The 21,175-nt window shown below is 36.2% G+C and overlaps 1 pseudogene; it reads right to left on the bottom strand.

Moving 5' to 3' along the window:
• Positions 1–11,092: 11,092 nt before the first annotated feature.
• LOC102276443 (NADH dehydrogenase [ubiquinone] 1 alpha subcomplex assembly factor 4-like) lies at positions 11,093–15,211 on the bottom strand (annotated as a pseudogene).
• Positions 15,212–21,175: the final 5,964 nt, after the last annotated feature.

Raw genomic sequence — 21,175 nt, 5'->3', positions numbered from 1 at the left:
CAAAATACCAGCAGACCAAATTCAACAGCATATGAAAAGGATCATACAACATGATCAATTAGAATTTGTCCTTGGGATGTAAGGATGAGTCAACATGCACATATCAATAAAAATGATATGCTTCCTTAATAGAATAAATAAAGTCAAATCATCTCAAAACATTTGACAAAAATTTGACAAATGTTGCATTTGACAAAATACATTATTTCATGGTAAAGATGCAACAAATTAGGTGTAGAAGAAATGTACCTCAACATAATAAATGCTATATATGACAAGCCCATAACTTATATTATACCTAAGAGTAAAAGGCTGAAAACTTTTCCTCTAAGGTCAGAAACAAGACAAGAATGACCACTTTCTCACTAACCCTATTCAACATAGTACAGGAAATTTTAGCCAAAGAAATTAGGTAAGTAAAAGAAATAAAAGGCATCTAACGTGGGAGGGAGTAAGTGAACGTTGCTATTTGCAGATGTTATGATCCTCTATATAGGAAACCCCAAAGACTCAAATAAATGATCAGTACATTCAAGAGTAGATCTCAAAAGTTATCTTCACAAGAGGAAAAAAATATATGTGTGGCAGTGGATGTTAATTAGATTAATTGTGGTGATAATTTTGCAGTACATACACATATCAAATCATTGTGTTATACATCTACATGTGGTATGCATGTCAATTATATCTCAACTGAAAAAGGTTCTGCAGATGCTCCAGTGTTCAAAAACATTTATCATCACTTACAAGAGAGAAAAGCCCACACGGCTACATGAGCAACGTTATATCAACGTTTACAGAGAAAATGACTTATTTCCTAGGAGGAGGAAAAAACCCTTCAAATCTCAGTGAAATTTCAGGATACAAAATCATCATATTGAATGCATTTCTATAACAAGGAATTATCTGGAAAAGAAATAAATAATCTCATTATAATAGCATCAGAAAAAAGAATAAAATACTTAGGAATAAATTTAACCAAAGAGGTAATAGACCTATACACTGAAAACTTAAAAAATAGTGAAAAATTGAAGTCACAAATAAATCCAGAGATATTCCATGTTCATGAATTAGAAGAATTAATATTGCTAAAGTGTTTCATACTACCCAAAGCCATCTACAGAGTCGATGAAATTCTTATCAAAATTCCAATGATGTAATTCCTAGAAATAGGGAAAAAATCCTAAAATAAATGTAGAACCATAAAATACTCTGAATAGTCAAAGCAATCTTGCACAAGAAAAAGAAATCTGAAGGCACCACAGTGCCTAATTTCAACATATACTACAAGGACTGTAGTCATCAAAACAGTATGGTGGTGGTACTCAAAAGTGTATTCACTCAAAACTTTGATGTAGTTCCATGTATTTTGGCATCTAGTATTACTGCTAAAAGTCTAGAAAATTTATTATCTAAGTGATTTTTTTTAAATAAAAAATTTGAGGTTTGAAACTTCTAATCCAATTCTGAGAATATGAAGAAATACTATGTTGTAAAAAAAAAAAAAAAAGGAAATTAACATGTGATACAGTATTATTAAAGTACGGATTTTGCTAAAGTTTTATGAAACAAATTATTTGTTTTCATACGTTATTCAACTCCTATTGTATTTAGTTGCATTGAGCAGCTTTAGCTGCTGCTACTGCTAAGCTGCTTCAGTCGTGTCCGACTCTGTGCAATCCCATAGACGGCAGCCCACCAGGATCCCCCGTCCCTGGGATTCTCCAGGCAAGAACACTGGAGTGGGTTGCCATTTCCTTCTCCAATGCGTGAAAAGTGAAAGTCAAGTCTCTCAGTCGTGTCCGACTCTTAGTGACCCCATGGACTGCAGCCTATCAAGCTCCTCCATCCATGGGATTCTCCAGGCAAGAGTACTGGAGTGGGGTGCCATTGCCTTCTCTGGAGCAGCTTTAGCTGCATGCAACAAATTCTGTTAAAAACCTAATAAATAGGTGGGGGTGGGGTTCAGGATGGGGAACACGTGTACGCCCATGGCGGATTCATGTTGATGTGTGGCAGAACCAATACAATATTGTAAAGTAATTAGCCTCCAATTAAAATAAATAAATTTAAATAAAAAACAATAAAAATACAAATACACAGAAAAAATAATTTTAAAAACTAAAAAAAAAAAATTTTCAACTTCATTTTGGAAAGTCTTACTTTATTAAAAATTATTAATCAACAAAGATGCTACTGCAATCAACTTTAAAAGACAAAGACAAAATTGTATTGATGACTTTTTCATGGGCAGCTGATAGACATGTCCAAATAAAAATTTGGTGGAGAATGAAATAAAAAAACCTAATAAATGTAATAATGAAAGAAAAGAGTAACTTAAATAAAAAAGGAGCAAATGACCTGAATAAACATTTCTCCAAAGAAGACAAGAAGTAACCAAGAGTATGTGAAAAGATGTGCAACAGTGCGAATCATCAAGGAAATTCAAATCAAAACCACAATGAGATATTACCTCACAGGTGTTAGGATGGCTAGTATAAAAAACATACAGGAGATAATAAATCTTGATGAGTATGTGGAGAAAAGGGGACCTTTGTATGCAGAAGGTGGGAATGTAGGTTGGTATGGTCATAATAGAAAACAGTATGGAGGTTCTACAGAAAATTAAAAATTTGATCTGAACATTTTTGTGTATCTATCCTAAGGGGAGTGAAATCACTATCTCAGAGAGATATCTGCTCCCCGATTTTCATTACAGCATCAATAATAGCAAAGACATGGTAACAACCTAAGTGTCCATGAGTAAAGAAGATGTGATATTCCCTTTTGTGTATGTGTGTGTGTGTATAATTTATCTTTAAAATTTAAGGAAATCCCTCTATTGCAACAACATGGATGAAGCTGCAAGGCTGTATGCTTAAATCAGATAGAGGAAGGCAAATACGGTGTGATATCATGTATATATGGAACCTAAAAAGAAAAAAAATGTTAAATTTATGGAACTAGAAGAATGATGGTTGCCAGGGGCTCAGAGGATAGGGGAAATGAGATGCTGGTCAAAGGGTACACATTTTCAGTTATACATAAATAATTTCTGCTCTAATATACAACAGAATAACTATAGCTAATAAAACTGCATTGTATTTTTGAAATTTTCTAAGAGAAATCATAAGCGTCCTTACAGTACACACTCACAAAAATAACTGCAGCAATGGATGTGTTAATTATTTTGTGATGATCATTTCACAATATATACCTATGTGAAATTATCACATAAATGTATACAGTTTTGTCAATTATATCTTAATAAACATAAATAAAACAATAGAAAAATTTTCTTTTTAAAGATATTATTGAAGTATAGTTGATTTACAATGCTGTGTTTAATTTCTACCATACAGCAGTGACTCAGTTGTACATATATATTCTTTTTCATTATGGTTTATCACAGGATATTGAATGTGATTCTCTGTGCTATATAGTAGGACCTAGAAGAAAAATTTTCTTCATTTTTAAATTTGAATAATATTCCATTGTATGTTTATGCAACATTTCATTTATCCATTCATCCTTCAGTGGAAATGAGGGTTGCTCTGATCTGTTGGTTATTATGAATATTGCTGCTATAGTCATAGGTGTACAAATATTATTTCAAGTCCCTATTTTTAATCCTTTTGATATACTCAGACTTTCTGGATTGTATTTTAATTCTATATTTATTTTTTGATGAACTGCCACAGCATTTTCCAGAGTGGTTCCAACATGTTCTCTTCCCACCAACCATGCTTAAGTTTCCAATTTCTTCATATGCTCATCAACACTTGTCGTTTTCCCCCATATTCGTTATCTGAATGCATGGCAAGTGATAACTCGTTGTGGTTTTGATTTGCATTTCTGTAATGATGAGTAAGTGATGTTGGTCACTTTTTCATATTCTTTTTGTCACTTGTACATATTTAGAGAAAGTTCTACTAAAGTTCTTTGCCCACTTAAAAATAAGGTTGGTTTTTTTTTGGGTTGAGTTGTAGGTGTTTTTATTTTCCTTATCACACCTTCTCAGCATGCTACCCTCGGAGACAGCAGCCCAGTTTCTTCCTTCTAACCAGAGGGATTAGAGTAGATCACATTTTCAATGATATAAAACATCTGTGGGAAGTCCAGGGGGCTGGTCTAAGTTTCACCTGGTTAATACTCAGAGCCTATCTGAGTTGTAGTTGTTCTTTATATATTCTGGATATTAATACTTTGTCATTTATTTGATTTTGTAGTACTTTCTCCTATTGCCTTTGTACTCTGTTGGTAGTGTCGTTAATGCAAAAAAGTTTTTGATTTTAATGAAATCCAATGTATTGATTTTTTTCTTTTGCTGTTTGTGCTTTTGGCTTCATATCCATAAACCATTGCCAATTCAGTGTCCTGAATCTTTCACCCTATATTTTCATCTAATAACTTATGCTTTTAACTCTAAAATTTAAATCTGTGATCCATTTTGAGTGGATGTTTATACATGGTATACGTTAAGAGACCCAACTTCATTCTTTTGCCCAAATACACTGCTTTTCCAAAACCATTTCATAAGAAGTCTTTTGTTTCGTGCCAGTTGCAGGCTATCAGTCACCAGTGTTGTGTTTAGACCTGACCTTGTGATAGTTATTACAATTGCAAGATGTTTTTTCAGCAATATTCATTAGGAAACTTAGAAAAAAAGAAAAGCCTATTATCAACAGGACCTGGAAATGAACATAATGTCCAAACAGCAAGGTGTAGGTGGGGACAGTGAGGTGCATAGAGAGAGAGAGAATACGCATGCACAAGCCTAGGCCTGAGGTTCTGCTTTTACTGGAGTTCAGGGTGAGGGCCTAGGGTTTTGTAGGCTCATTGTTTCTTGTTGAATTCAAAGGATGGAAAGAAATATTAAAAAACAAACAAACCCAGGGGCTCCAATGGTCACTTATGGAACCCAACCAAGGTCTCTAGAAGAAGCCTGAGGGAAGAGTGCTAGTCTTTAGCTCGTCACAAGGTCAGCAATGTGTTTATTAGAACTCTCTCTGAAGTGTAAAATGGATGCCTCAGCAATCTAAGTGTAGACACCAAAATACTATGAAATTTCCTAACATTTTGAATGTGTTTTTTCTTTGATTGCATATTTGTTTGTTCGCTGGAGATCTTTGTTTTTGAGAGCTTTTATAAAGTTATTGAAGCAAGTTGGTTTTCTTTTCAATGTTGCTATGAGAGAACAGAAACCAAAGATTTCTAGTCTATCATCTTGCTAAATTTATCTCTGAATAAAAGTAAGAAGATTATCAGTTCAGTTCAGTCACTCAGTCATATCCAACTCCTTCTGACCCCATGGACTGCAGCACGCCAGGCTTCCCTGTCCATTACCAACTCCGGAAGCTTACTCAAACTCATGTCCATTGAATCGGTGATGCCATTCAACCATCTCATCCTCTGTCGTCCCCTTCTCCTTCTGCCTTCAATCTTTCCCAGCATCAGGGTCTCTTCTAATGAGTCAGTTCTTTGCATCAGGTGGCCAAAGTATTGGAGTTTCAGCTTCAACATCAATCCTTCCAGTGAATATTCAGGACTGATTTCCTTTAGGATGGAATGGACAGTCCTTGCTGTCCAAAGGACTCTCAAGAGTCTTCTCTAACACCACAGTTCAAAAGCATCAATTCTTTGGCGCTCAGCTTTCTTTATAGCCCAACTCTCACATCCATACATGGCTGCTGGAAAAACCATAGCTTTGACCAGACGGACCTTTGTTGGTAAAGTAATAGCTCTGCTTTTTAATATGCTGTCTAGGTTGGTCATAGCTTTTCTTCCAAGGAGCAAGCATCTTTTAATTTCATGGCTGCAGTCACCATCTGCAGTGATTTTGGAGCCCCCCAAAATAAAGTCTGTCACTGTTTCCATTGTTTCCCCATCTATTTGCCATGAAATGATGGGACCAGATGCCATGATCTTAGTTTTCTGAATGTTCAGTTTTAAGCCACCTTTTTCACTCTCCTCTTTCACTTTCACTAAGAGGCTCTTTAGCTCATCTTCACTTTCTGCTATAAGGGTGGTGTCATCTGCCTATCTGAGGTTATTGGTATTTCTCCTGGCAATCTTGATTCCAGTTTGTGCTTCATCCAGCCCGGCATTTCATATGATGTACTCTGCATATCAGTTAAATAAGCAGAGTGACAGTATACAGCCTTGATGTACTCCTTTCCTGATTTGGAACCAGTCTATTATTCCATGTGCAGTTCTAACTGTTGCTTCTTGACCTGCATACAGATTTCTCAGGAGGCAGGTCAGGTGGTCTGGTATTTCCATTTCTTGAAGACTTTTCCACTGTTTGTTGTGATCCACATAGTCAAAGGTTTTGGCATAGTCAATAAAGCAGAAATAGATGTTTTCCTGGAACTCTCTTGCTTTTTTAATTTACAATTAAAATTCACCACATAGTATTCTTTCTCACCATTAGTATTTATATTTGTGATTTCCTTTCCTTGCCTTGCTTCCACAAATATAAATTTATTCATTTACTTTTTCCTGTAATATATAGTTATTTCAAAATTATAATCTTTTAGAATTGCATTTTTTCTTAGAATAGCTAACAGCTTGTCAATTTTGTTGATCTTTAAACAAAACTTTAGTTTTGATTTTTTTTTTTCATATGTTTATGCTCTGTTTTACTTATTTCTGATGTAATCTTCATTCTTTTCTTCTGCAACTTTTGGCTTTGTATTTTTTCTTTTTTCTAGTTCCTTGAGATGTAATCTTAGGTTGCTTATTTGAGTTATTTTTCCTTTTTAATATGGGTGTTTATTATAAACTTCTCTCTTAACTATGCTGTATCCAATCAATTTTGGAATGTGGTGTTTTCATTTTCTTTGTATAAAGTGTTTTCCATTTCTTGATTTCTTCTTTGATGCATTGTTGTTCAAAATGTCTTGCTTGATTGGTAAACATCAGGAAAATGTAAGTCTAAACCACAATGAGGTATTAGCACCTGTCAGAATGTGCATGCTAAGTTGCTTCAGTTGTGTCTGACTCTGTGTGACCCTATGGACTGTAGTCCTCCAGGCTCCTCTGTCCATGGGATTCTCCAGGCGAGAATACTGGAGTGGGTTGCCATGTCCTTCTCCAGGGGATCTTCCTGACCAAAGGATCAAACCCAGATCTCCCATTTGCAGGTGGGTCCTTTACCACTAGCACCACCTGGAAGCCCACCTGTCAGAATGGCTATTATGAAAAAGTACACAAATGACAAATACTGGTGATAATGTATATGGTTGGTGGGAATGTCAATTGGTGCAGCCACTGTGAAAAACATTATGGAGGTTTCTGAAAAAAAACAAAACAAAACAAAACAAAAACAAAAACAAAACCCAAAAAACAAAAACTAAAAATTGAATTAGCATATGATCCATCAATTTCACTTCTGGAATATGTCCAGAAGAAAAATAAACACTAATTTGAAAAGATAAATGCATCCCAATGTTTGTAGCAGCATTATTTCAAATAGCCAATATATGGAAGCAACCTAAGTGTTTATGAACAGATGAATGAATATAGGAGATGTGGCATATATATGCAATGGAATACTGTTCAGTCATAAAAGAGAATGAAATTTAGTCATTTGCAGCAACATGAATGGATTTGGATGCTATTATGCTTAGTGAAATAAATCAGGCAGAGAAAGTTAAACTCTGCATGATATCACTTATATATGGAATCTAGAAAATACAACAAGCTAGTGAATATAATGAAAAACAGACTCATGGATATATAGAACAAATTAGTTGTTACCAATGGGGAGAGGCAAGGAAGGAGAGGTACAAACCATTATGAATAAAATAAACTACAAGGATATATTGTACAACATGGGATATAGCCAATATTTTATAACTATAAATGGAGCATAACCTTTAAAAATTGTGAATCACTCACTATATTGTATACCTGTAACTTATAGAACATTGTATATCAACTATGTCATTTAGCCTCCCTTTTGTGGATTTTCTACTTTCCTTTTCACTTTTGAATTCAAGTTTCATTCCATTTTGGTCTGAAAGGATATTAATACTTGGTATGATTTCAGTCTTCTTAAATTTGTATTTGTTTTGTAACCTAACATGTAATGTATCCTGGAGAATGTTCACTGTATATTTGAGATGAGGACAATTTTTCTGCTGTTAGGTGATGTTATATTTATTTGGTATATAGTGTTGTTCAAATCTTGTTTCCTTACTAATATTGTTTAATTTCTCTATCCACTGTTGAAAACACTGCACTAAATTCTCTAAGCATTATGTTTTGCTACAAATTTCTCCCTTTGTTGTTGTTTAGTCACTCAGTCATGTCTGACTCTTTGCAATCCCATGGACTGCAGTGTGCCAAGCTTCCCTGTCCTTCACTAACTTCATTAACTTTGCTCCTGGAGTTTGCTCAAACTCATGTCCATTGAGTTGATGATGCCATCCAATCATATCATCCTCTGTCACCCCCTTCTCCTCCTGCTCTCAATCTTTCCCAGCATCAGAGTCTTTTCCAATGAGTTGGCTCTTCACATCAGGTACTTCACGTATTTGGGTGCTTTGATGTTCAGGGCATATATACTTGTAATTGATATATTTTCCTAGTGAATATATCCTTTGTCTTTATATAATATCCTTATATGTTTCTTGTGACAGTTTTTCAGTTTATGTGTATTTTGTCTAACATACATATGGCTACTGTCTTAGGTTACCATCTTAGGCCAGTATTTTGAATACACTATATTACTGGAGCTTTTTTTTTTTTTTATTTAATCTGTTTGGTTACAGTATGTCTTTTGATGAGAAGTTTAATTCACTTACATTTAAAGTAACTATTGATACAGAAGAATTCACAGTTTTCTTGTAGCTTCCCCCCCACCTTTCTGCTGTTTTTCCTTTGTGTTTTGTAATTTTTTTTCTACGGACATGCTTTGACTCAGTTCTCATTTTCTTTTGAGTATCTTTCATAGTCATTTTCTTTATGGTTACTATGGGGTTTATGTGCAACATAATCTATTTTAAGCTGATAAAAACTTCAGTCTCATACAAAAACTTCTGTTTTATCTCTTCCTCCAACACCTCATGTTATTGAAGTCACAAGTTACATCCTTTTAGATTGTATATTCATCAACATATTTTACATTTTTTATGCTTTAGTCTCTTAAATTCTGTACCAGAACTAAAAGTAACTTATATAGTACCACTGAAGTATTTCAGTATTTTAGATTTGCCTATATATTTCCCCTTATCATTGAGCTTTATTGTTTCATGAGTTTCATGTTATATCTAGTAATTATTTCATTTCAATGAAAGAACTCCTTTTAGCATTTCTTATAAAAAGGTGGAGGAGTGTGAACTCCCTCAGCTTTTGTTTATCTGTGAAAATATTTCTCCTTCATTTTTAAAGGACAATGTGGCTGGGTATGGTATTCTTGGTTTGTTTTTTTGTTCGTTTTGTTTTACAGTCACTAAGCTGTGTCTGACTCTTTGACCCTGTGGACTGCAGCACAGCAGGGTCCTCTGTCTTCCATTATCTCCCAGAGTTTGCTCAAATTCATGTTCATTGAGTTGGTGATGCTATCTAAACATCTCATCCTCTGCCAACCCCTTTTCCTTTTGGCTTTAATCTTTTCAGCATCAGGGTCTTTTCCAATGAGTCGTCTCTTTGCATCAGGTGGCCAAAGTATTAGAGCTTCAGCAACAGTCCTTCAATGAATATTCAGGGTTGATTTCCTTTTGGGTTGATTGGCTTGACCTTGCTGTGTAAGGGATTCTCAAGAGTCTTCTCCAGCACATAATTAGAAAGCATCAATTCTTTGGTGCTAAGCCTTCTTTATGGTCCAACTCTTACATATGTACATGACTACTGGAAAAGCCATAGCTTTGACTCTGGGGACCTTTGTCAGCAAAATGATGTCTCTGCTTTTTAATACACTATCTAGGTTTGCCATAGTTTTCCTTCTAGGGAGCAAGTGTCTTTTAATTTCATGGCTGCAGTCACTGTCTGCAATGGTTTTGGAGCCCAAGAAAATAAAATCTGTCACTACTTCTACTTTTCCCCTCTCTATTTGCCATGTAGTGATGGGACCAGATGCTATAATCTTTGTTTTTTTAAATGTTGAGTTTCAAGCCAGCTTTTTCACTCTCCTATTTCATCCTTATCCACAGTCTCGTTAGTTCTTTTTCACTTCCTTCCATTATAGTGGTTATCATCTGCATATCTGATGTTGGTATTTCTCCTGGCAGTCTTGATTTCAGCTTTGTGATTCATCCAGCTCAGCATTTTGCATGATAGACTCTGCATAAAGTTAAATAAGCAGTGTGGCAATATACAGCCTTCTGTACTCCTTTCCCAGTTTGGAAGCAGTCAGTTGTTTCATGTCTGGTTCACTGAGTTATATAAGCCCCTCTGCCACGACAAGGCTGTGATCCATGAAGGGAATAGGCCAGACTCTTTCTAAACCAAGCTGATTTTGAAACTTTAATTATTCAGTGTTCTTGAGGTAGCAAATTTGAGATCTAGGAATTTTACATTCATTTCTTTTGGCACAATTCTACCAATATTTCAAGTCCCACAGATTTCACAAGCTGTTGCTTCTTGTCCTACATACAAGTTTCTCAGGGGGCAGGTTAGGTGGTCTGGTATTCCCATCCCTTTAAGAACTTTCCTCAGTTTGTTGTGATCCACATAGTCAAAGGCTTTAGCATAATCAATGAAGCAGAAGTAGATTTTTTTTTCTTCTGGAATTCTCTTGCTTTCTCTGCTATCTATAGAATGCTGGCAGTTTGATCTCTGGTTCCTCTGCCTCTTCAAAACCCAGCTTGTACATTTGGAAGTTCTTGGTTCAGAACTGAAGCCTAGCTTGTAGATTTTGAGCATTACTTTGCTAGCATGTGAAATGAGCACAATTGTCCATGGGGTTCTCCAAGCAAGACTACTGGAATGAGTTGCCATTTCCTACTCTAGTGCACCACATTTTGCCAGAACTATGACCCATCTTTCTTTCTTTCTTTTTTTGTTATTTATATAATTTAATATGCTACAAATGAGGAAAATAAACAGGGAACGGGGATGCAAACAGGAAAAGTCCTGTAAAGATTCTTCATTTTGATTGTATTGTTTTCTTGCCTTCAGGGGGGAAGATTTCTACTTCAAAATAAACAAAATATTTGAGAAGGCTATTTACATCTGGTGTTCTAGATGGTATTCTTCAGCTATTTTCTCAGCAGTCCACGTTTCTGGATAAAGTTTATGATTACTGAGAAGTGTCAATGCCTCTAACAATTAAAATTTTGCCTTTGGGAATGTTCTTAACTTTCATCATGTCAAACTGATGTTCTTTCAGCAACCTGAACTCCTTAGGCTTCTGATGTGTGCCGGCATCCTAAAGAAGACAAGGGATCTTGGGAATCAACATACACATCTTTTAGTAATGACAGCAGTTTTTCATCTTTTCTGTCAATTTGTCCCTTAATTTCTGGATGGTTGCTCATCTGCTTTCACAGGAGGTTCATGGTGGAGGGGTGCCTGGGAGCAGGGGAGGGCTTCATTCCTCCCTGTTCTGCTCGGTTCACTAGGTTGAAATTCCTGATGGCGTGAGCCACTCAGCCCCCATTTCTTCACAACATGCTGCCCTAAGTTATACCACACGTAGCTGAACACTGGCGCAGGCGAATTCGGGGACATACCGGAGGATGCACAGGTCTGGGGTCGACCCGCGAGGGAGCATGAAAACATGACCCATCTGTTTTGAGCGACCCTGTACTGCTTGGCTTATAGCTTCATTGAGTTACACAAGCTCCTTTGCTATGACAAGGCTGTGATCCATGAAGGTAATAGGCTAGACTCTTTCTAACCAAGTTGACTTTGAATCTTTTAGTTATTCACAGCGTTCTTCATGTAACAAGGTTGAGATCTAGAAATGTCACCTTCATTCCTTTTGGCACAATTCTACCAGTATTTCAAGTTCCACAAATTTCACAAGCATTCCTTATTCATGAAAAGTCACAGAATCCATTATCACAATGCCTGTTATGGCATTACAGTTATTTCCTCATATTGTTTCATTTTCTTACATAAGATTAAATTTTTCTAAAACATTGTAGGTTCCTTGAGAAAAGGGATTTTGTTTTCTACTTCTGTGCCTAGTGTTGACCAAGTCACCAAGGATTATAAACTTCTGTCCAATTGAACTGAATCCTCTTTCCCTTAAATCTGTCACTTATCATTCTGCTGACAAACAGCTTGTTACTAGATGAGACACTCTGCCGTTATTACAAATGGTTGGTAGTTCTTTTTTTACTTTCAGAATTTTGAATATATCAACTGACTTCTTTCTGACTGCAAGGTTTCTGCTTAGAAATCCACTAATAACCTTGTGGAGCCTCTCTTGGAGGTGATGAATCATTTTCTCTTGGTTCTTTCAGAGTTGTCGATGCCATTCAACCATCTCATCCTCTGTCGTCCCCTTCTTCTCATGCCTTCACTCTTTCCCAGCATCAGGGTCTCTTCTAATGAGTCAGTTCTTCACATCAGGTGGCCAAAGTATTGGAGCTTCAGCTTCAGCATCAGTCCTTCCAATGAATATTCAGGATTGATCTCCTTTTGGATTGACTGGTTTCATCTCCAGTCAAGGAGATCTCTTGGGACTCTCAAGAGTGTTCTCCAACACCACAGTTCAAAAGCCTCAATTCTTCAGTGCTCAGCTTTCTTTATAGTCCAGCTCTCACATCCATACGTGATTACTGGAAAAACCATAGCTTTGACCAGATGGACCTTTGTTGGCAAAGTAATGTCTTTGCTTTCTTGTCATAGCTTTTGTTTCAAGGAGCAAGTCTTTTAATTTCATGGCTGCAGTCTCCGTCCACAGTGATTTTGGAGCCCAAGAAAATAAAGTCTGTCACTGCTTCTACTTTCCCCCCTTCTATTTGCCATGAAGTGATGGGACTAAGATGCCACGATCTTAGTTTTTTGAATGTTGAGTTTTAAGCCAGCTATACTTCCATCTAAAAATTCAACTTCATCTTGCTTCATCTGATTGTCTGAAAGTCCTAAATATTTAATAAAGGGCTAAAATAGGAAAGTATTTAAGAATTAAGTGGGCAAGTCCTTTGCTTGCTTTGCTTGTTGCTAAGTCCTTTGCTTCCAGGAATTGCCCATGTGGTCACCAAGATCACTGGAAACCAGGAGCCTTTCTCCATTATGTACTTGACCAGCACTTCAAGCAGTGAATTTCCATCAGCCTTTTTGCTCTGTTTGTTTTTATAATCCAAATAAACATTTTTATTTTCCAGGCTTTGTGAGAGCTTAAGTTATAGCCATGATTGCAGGAATAAATGGCTGTGGGGCTGTTTTCAAGTGATAATTTGGTCAGCCATAAAAGGCTGGATCTTTGGAATGAAAGATGGCGTTCATGAGTCCTATCAATGGCTTCTCTCCTGAGAGGCTTAAAGTTGGCACTTTAGGGTACAGAGAAGAGTAGTTGGGGTATCAAACTGGAGTATCAGACATTTCATGCTTAATTTTGTGAAGATATATGTTTAATCTCAATAGACTGAATTTTACACTTAAGAAACTTGTGTTTCTTTTCATTAATGTCTTTTTTCCTATTGTTATTTTATTGCATGTGATTTTATGGACTATCTATTAGTTGTTGGTATGGCTAACTAGATTGTTAACTTTTATCCCTTCTGATACATATAGGTAGAAATACCTATGTCCAAATAAGCTTGGTATTCAGTATCTATGAAGTAAAAATAGAGAGTTTATTGGGCTTTGAGGCTTTTAACTGGGCAGTAATAAAAGGCATGTGCTTTCACCAAAGATTTTTTTTTTTTGTTCACATCTTTTTTGTCCTTTCTACATCTTTCATCATTTTCTCTAGATTGGGTTTACACCCATAAGAATCATAATGAAGAAAGATTGCTTTGAAGCTGAGTTAACAGGATGCCTCATTTGAACAGAATCCCTAACCTGGCATCACTGTCAGAGAACAAGTGGTCAGAACTCCATATTGAAATATTTTGAATGGAATGATCACTACAGAAGTGAAAAGAACTGTGTTTCTCCAGGTATTAAAGAGATAGCTGGAAAGAGCAGTTATAGCCGGAGAAGTTGTATTCAGATTGCTACAAGTTTCAGATTGCTACTGAAAGCAAGTTTCTAGAGGGAAATCCTGAGACCAGGGTTTTGTACCAAATGGTGTCATATTCAATAAGCATTTGGCTACTTGTTGTTCAGTCACAAAGCCATGTCTGACTTTGTGACCCCATGGACTTCAGCATACCAGGGTCTCCATGTCATTCACTATCTTGTGGAATTTGCTCAGATTCAGTGAGTCAGTAATGCTATCTAATTATCTCATACTTTGCTGCCCCTTTCTCCTGATGCCTTCAATCTTTCCCAGCATCCAGGTCTTTCCAATGAGTCGGCTCCTCATATCAGGTGACCAAAGTATTGGAGCTTTGGCATCAGTCCTTCCAATGAATATTCAGAGTTGGTTTTCTTTAGGATTGACTGGTTTGATCTTCTTGCAGTCCAAGGGACTCTCAACAGTATTCTCCAGCACCCCAATTTGAAAGCATCAATTCTTTCTGCCATTACCTGCATATCTGAGGCTGTTGACATTTCTCCTGGCAATCTTGATTCTAGCTTGTAATTCATCTAGCCCAGCATTTTACAAGGTGTACTCTGCATATAATTAAATAAACAGGGTGACAATATACAGCCTTGCTGTACTCCTTTCCTAATTTGGAACCAGTTGTTTCATGTCTGGTTCTAACTGTTGCTTCTTGACCGTCCTGAAGTTTCTCAGGAGACAGTTAAGGTGATCTGATATTCCCATCTCTTTAAGAGTTTTTCACAGTTTGCTGTGGTCCCCACAGTCAAAAGTTTTAGCATAGTCTATGAAGCAGATGTTTTTCTGGAATTTCTTTGCTTTCTCTATGATCCAGTGAATGTTGGCAATTTGATCTCTGGTTCCTCTATCTTTTCTAAACCCAGAGACCTCATTTTGAAGGCATGCTGGGGAGAAGACATATTTCTTTCTTGTCATGTTCTAATTTCAGGTGATGGAAGCAACATTTACTCAAATCCTAGTGGTGAAAGCGTGTCCTGTGGGAACATTTGGTTATTGGCTGTCTGAGTGGCACTGGGATAATTTGAATTGATGGTGAGGTAGAAATTTCCAACAAACTGTGTAGGATGAGGCTTTCTCCGCCATAGTGTTGGCTGATTTCATCATTATTTCCAAGTTTCTGTGTTTAAATTTTTTTTTTTTCTGATAATATTTGTAGTAACTATTTGAGAGAATGGATGTAACACTTGCACATCTTGAGACTATAAGAGCAGATCAACAGATATTGGTATCTTTTTCATATAAGTTTTATGAATTATCAAATTTTCACACATAACACTCAGAAATAATGAAAAAACACACCCCTCTACTGACTTTAGTAATGAAGAAGCAATCGTAGTGTTTAGTTGTTTATGAAGAATTATGGACAGTCATTTCAAAGTGGGGTATTAGCAACAACTAATGAGTATAACATAAAATAAGGAGGATATTTCACAGATAAAGAGAACTAACTAGTGGTTATCAGTGGGGAGGGGAGAGAGGGCAATATTGAGGTGTGGGAATGGGAGGTAGAAATTATTGGGCATAAGATAGGCTCAAGGATGTGTTGTACAACATGGGGAATATAGCCAGTATTTTGTAGTATCTGTAAGTGAAAAGTAAGCCTTAAATTTGTATAAAAGTGAAAAATTAAACCAAACAAAAGTGAAAGGTATTGGGATGGCCAAAAGTTTTGTTCATTTTAAGTATGTCTTGCCATTCCCTCCTGGCCTGAAGAGACCCACTTCAAAACAGGGGACACATACAGACTGAAAGTGAAGGGCTGGAAAAAGATATTCCATGCAAATAGAGATCAAAAGAAAGCAGGAGTAGCAATATTCATATCAGATAAAATAGACTTTAAAACAAAGGCTGTAAAAAGAGACAAAGAAGGACACTACATAATGATCTAAGGATCAATCCAAGAAGAAGATATAACAATTATAAACATATATGCACCCAACACGGGAGCACTGCAATATGTAAGACAAATGCTAACAAGTATGAAAGGGGAAATTAACAATAATACAACAACAGTGGGAGACTTTAATACCCCCACTCACACCTATGGATAGATCAACTAAACAGAAAATTAACAAAGAAACACAAACTTTAAATGATACAACAGACCAGTTAGACCTAATTGATATCTATAGGACATTTCACCCCAAAACAATGAATTTCACCTTTTTCTCAAGTGCACACAGAACCTTCTCCAGGATAGATCACATCCTGGGCCATAAATCTAGCCTTGGTAAATTCAAAAAAATTGAAGTCATTCCAAACGTCTTTTCTGACCACAATGCAGTAAGATTAGATCTCAATTACAGGAGAAAAACCATTAAAAATTCCAACATATGGAGGCTGAACAACACGCTGCTGAATAACCAACAAATCACAGAAGAAATCAAAGAAGAAATCAAAATATGCATAGAAATGAATGAAAATGAAAACACAAAAACCCAAAACCTATGGGACAGTGTAAAAGCAGTGCTAAGAGGAAAGTTCATAGCAATACAGGCATACCTCAAGAAACAAGAAAAAAGTCAAATAAATAACCTAACTCTACACCTAAGCAACTAGAAAACGAAGAATGAAGAACCCCAGGGTTAGTAGAAGGAAAGAAATCTTAAAAATTAGGGCAGAAATAAATGCAAAAGAAACAAGGGAGACCATAGCAAAAATCAACAAAGCCAAAAACTGGTTCTTTGAAAGGATAAATAATATTGAAAAATCATTAGCCAGACTCATCAAGAAACAAAGGGAGAAGAATCAAATCAACAAAATTAGAAATGAAAATGGAGAGATCACAACAGACAACACAGAAATATGAAGGACCGTAAGAGACTACTATCAGCAATTATATGCCAATAAAATGGACAACGTGGAAGAAATGGACAAATTCTTAGAAAAGTAAAACTTTCCAAAACTGAACCAGGAAGAAATAGAAAATCTTAACAGACCCATCACAAGCATGGAAATTGAAACTGTAATCAGAAATCTTCCAGCAAATAAAAGCCCAGGTCCAGATGGCTTCACAGCTGAATTCTACCAAAAATTTAAAGAAGAGCTGACACCTATCCTACTCAAACTCTTGCAGAAAATTGCAGAGGAAGGTAAACTTCCAAACTCATTCTATGAGGCCACCATCACCCTAATACAAAAACTTGACAAAGATGCCACAAAAAAAGAAAACTACAGGCCAATATCACTGATGCACATAGATGCAAAAATCCTTAATAAAATTCTAGCAATCAGAATCCAACAACACATTAAAAAGATCATATACCATGACCAAGTGGGCTTTATCCCAGGGATGCAAGGATTCTTCAATATCCACAAATCAATCAATGTAATACACCACATTAACAAATTGAAAAATAAAAGCCATATGATTATCTCAATAGATGAAGAGAAAGCCTTTGATAAAATTCAACATCCATTTATGATAAAAACTCCCCAGAAAGCAGGAATAGAAGGAACATACCTCAACATAATAAAAGCTATATATGACAAACCCACAGCAAACATTATCCTCAATGGTGAAAAATTGAAAGCATTTTCCCTAAAGTCAGGAACAAGACCAGGGTGTCCACTCTCATCACTACTATTCAATATAGTTTTGGAAGTTTGGGCCACAGCAATCAGAGCAGAAAAAGAAATAAAAGGAATCCAAATTGGAAAAGAAGTAAAACTCTCACTGTTTGCAGACGACATGATCCTCTACATAGAAAACCCTAAAGACTCCACCAGAAAATTACTAGAGCTAATCAATGAATATAGTAAAGTTGCAGGATATAAAATCAACACACAGAAATCCCTTGCATTCCTACACACATATTTAATAATGAGAAAATAGAAAGAGAAATCAAGGAAACAATTCCATTCACCATTGCAACAAAAAGAATAAAATACTTAGGGGTATATCTACCTAAAGAAACAAAACACCTATATATAGAAAACTATAAAACACTGCTGAAAGAAATAAAAAAGGACACTAATAGATGGGGAAATATACTGTGTTCTTGGATCAGAAGAATCAATATAGTGAAAATGAGTATACTACCCAAGGCAATCTATAGATTCAATGCAATTCCTATCAAGCTACCAACGGTATTCCTCCCAGAGCCAGAACAAATAATTTCACAATTTGTATGGAAATACAAAAAACCTCGAATAGCCAAAGCAATCTTGAGAAATAATGGAACTGGAGGAATCAACCTGCCTGACTTCAAGCTCTACTACAAGCCACAGTCATCAAGACAGTATGGTACTGGCACAAAGACAGAAATATAGATCAATGGAACAAAATAGAAAGCCCAGAGATAAACCCACACACCTATGGACACCTTATCTTTGACAAAGGAGGCAAGAATATACAATGGATTAAAGACAATCTCTTTAACAAGTGGTACTGGGAAAACTGGTCAACCACTTGTAAAAGAATGAAACTAGAACACTTTGTAACACCATACACAAAAATAAACTCAAAATGGATTAAAGATCTAAATGTAAGACCAGAAACTATAAAACTCCTGGAGGAGATCATAGGCAAAACACTCTCCGACATACATCACAGCAGGATCCTCTATGACCCACCTCCCAGAATATTGGAAATAAAAGCAAAAATAAACACATGGGACCTAATTAAAATTAAAAGCTTCTGCACAACAAAGGAAACTATAAGCAAGGTGAAAAGACAGCCTTCAGAATGGGAGAAAATAATAGCAAATGAAGCAACTGACAAAGAACTAATCTCAACCATATACAAGCAACTCCTGCCACTCAATTCCAGAAAAATAAATGACCCAATCAGAAAATTGGCCAAAGAACTAAATAGACATTTCTCCAAAGAAGACATGCAGATGGCTAACAAACACATGAAAGGATGCTCAACATCACTCATTATCAGAGAAATGCAAATCAAAACCACTATGAGGTACCATTTCACGCCAGTCAGAATGGTTGTGATCCAAAAGTCTACAAGCAATAAATGCTGGAGAGGGTGTGGAGAAAAGGGAACCCTCTGACACAGTTGTTGGGAATGCAAACTAGTACAGCCACTGTGGAGAACAGTGTGGAAATTCCTTAAAAAACTGGAAATAGAACTGCCTTATGATCCAGCAATCCCACTGCTGGGCATACACACTGAGGAAACCAGAAGGGAAAGAGACACGTGTACCCCAGTGTTCGTCGCAGCACTGTTTATAATAGGCAGGACATGGAAGCAACCTAGATGTCCATCAGCAGACGAATGGATAAGAAAGCTGTGGTAGATGTACACAATGGAGTATTACTCGGGCATTAAAAAGAATGCATTTGAATCAGTTCTAATGAGGTGGATGAAACTGGAGCCTATTATACAGAGTGAAGTAAGCCAGAAAGAAAAACACCAATACAGTATACTGACGCATATATATGGAATTTAGAAAGATGGTAATGACAACCTTGTATGCGAGACAGCAAAAGAGACACAGATGTATAGAACAGTCTTTTGGACTTTGTGGAGGGGGGGAGGGATGATTTGGGAGAATGGCATTAAAACATGTATAATATAAAAAAAAGTTTTGTTCCGTTTTTTGGGTAAGATGGTTGTAGTACTGCTTAGTTGTCTTTAACTTCATTCAAAACAATTTTAATTGTATTGTGACAGTTGTCATATTAGCATGCATTTAAATAAACTTAGCCAACTGGTGAATTTTTATGCAGTAATTTTAATATTGAAGATGGAAGAAACAAAGTAACATTTTCAACATATTATGCTTTATTATTTCAAAAAAGGTGAAAGATGTAAAAATGCAGCTGAAGCATGAAAGATTTTTGCAGTGTATGGAGAAGATGCTCTGACTGATTGAATGTGTCAAAAGTGTTTCACGAAATTTTGTGCTGGAGATTTCTTACTGGACATTGCTCCATGGTCAGGTACGCCAGTTGAAGTTGCTCAAATTGAGACATTGAAAACAATCAACATTATACCATTCAGGAAATAGCCAACATATTCAAAATATCCAAATCAAGTGCTGAAAATCATTTGCACAAGCTTGGTTATGTTAATCACTTTGATGTTTGGGGTCCATATAAGTTAATTAAAAAAAAAACCCTCTTGATCATATTTCCACATATGATTCTCCCCTGAAATGTAAGGGAAACATTCTGTTTTTAAAACAAATTGTGCCAGGAGAGGAAAAGTGGATACTGAACAATAATGTGGAACAGAAGAGATTGTGGGGCAAGTGAAATGAACCACCACCAACTACAACAAACTCTGGTCTTCATCTGGAGAAGGTGATGAAAAGGTTTCAGTTTCCTGGAAGACTGTAAAAGGCAACTGTTCTTTACTCAAAAAGTTAAAAAGTTTTGGGAAGATGGAATTACGAAGTTGCTTGAAAAATGTTAGAAGGTAGTGGAACAAAATGGTGAATATGTTGTTCAGTAAAGTTCTTGGTGAAAATGAAAAAAATGTGTCTTATATGTACCTAAGAACCAAAGGAACTTTTTGGTCAACCCAATATTTGGTTCCTAAGGTCTTTGGTTAGAGTTGACTCTAACCAAACTGGGATGTACATTCTACATCCCAGTAGAATGTACTGGTAATTGTGTCCTCCTGTTTCAATGAAATCTTATCAGATACCTCTTTGAAACTTCGTGTTTTGTATGCTCTTGCCTATGAAGAGATGACAGGCCAAGTGAAGACAGACACACGTTGATGCAACTGTAGATTATAGGCTGTACAAGGCAGAGGCTAAAGCCTCCAGGACACAAAGTAATAGATTAAAAAGTTGGGACGATGTGGTGGGTTGGATCAGAATGTTGATCAAAGACATTCTCTAACCTTTTCATTTCTGAAAGGCAAAACTTAGCTACATATTATGTGAATACAGATAAATGTTAAAAGTAGACAAGATTCTATTTGAGCATCACAATATTTTCTAATGGGAGCATGAGGTTTTGATGCCTTTGGTGAATAATTCTGTTGACAGTTTGTCATGGTAGTTTAATTTTGGTGGCGGGAGTACTGGGCTTAACAGCTTTGGTGAGGTCACACAGCTTGCAGTGACTAGTGAATGGAAG

This window comes from Bos mutus, chromosome 28, assembly GCF_027580195.1.
Source record: "Bos mutus isolate GX-2022 chromosome 28, NWIPB_WYAK_1.1, whole genome shotgun sequence".
NCBI classification, from domain to species: domain Eukaryota; kingdom Metazoa; phylum Chordata; class Mammalia; order Artiodactyla; family Bovidae; genus Bos; species Bos mutus.
The sequence above is the reverse complement of the archived record's forward strand: the minus strand, read 5'-3'. Positions and strand labels throughout refer to the sequence as shown.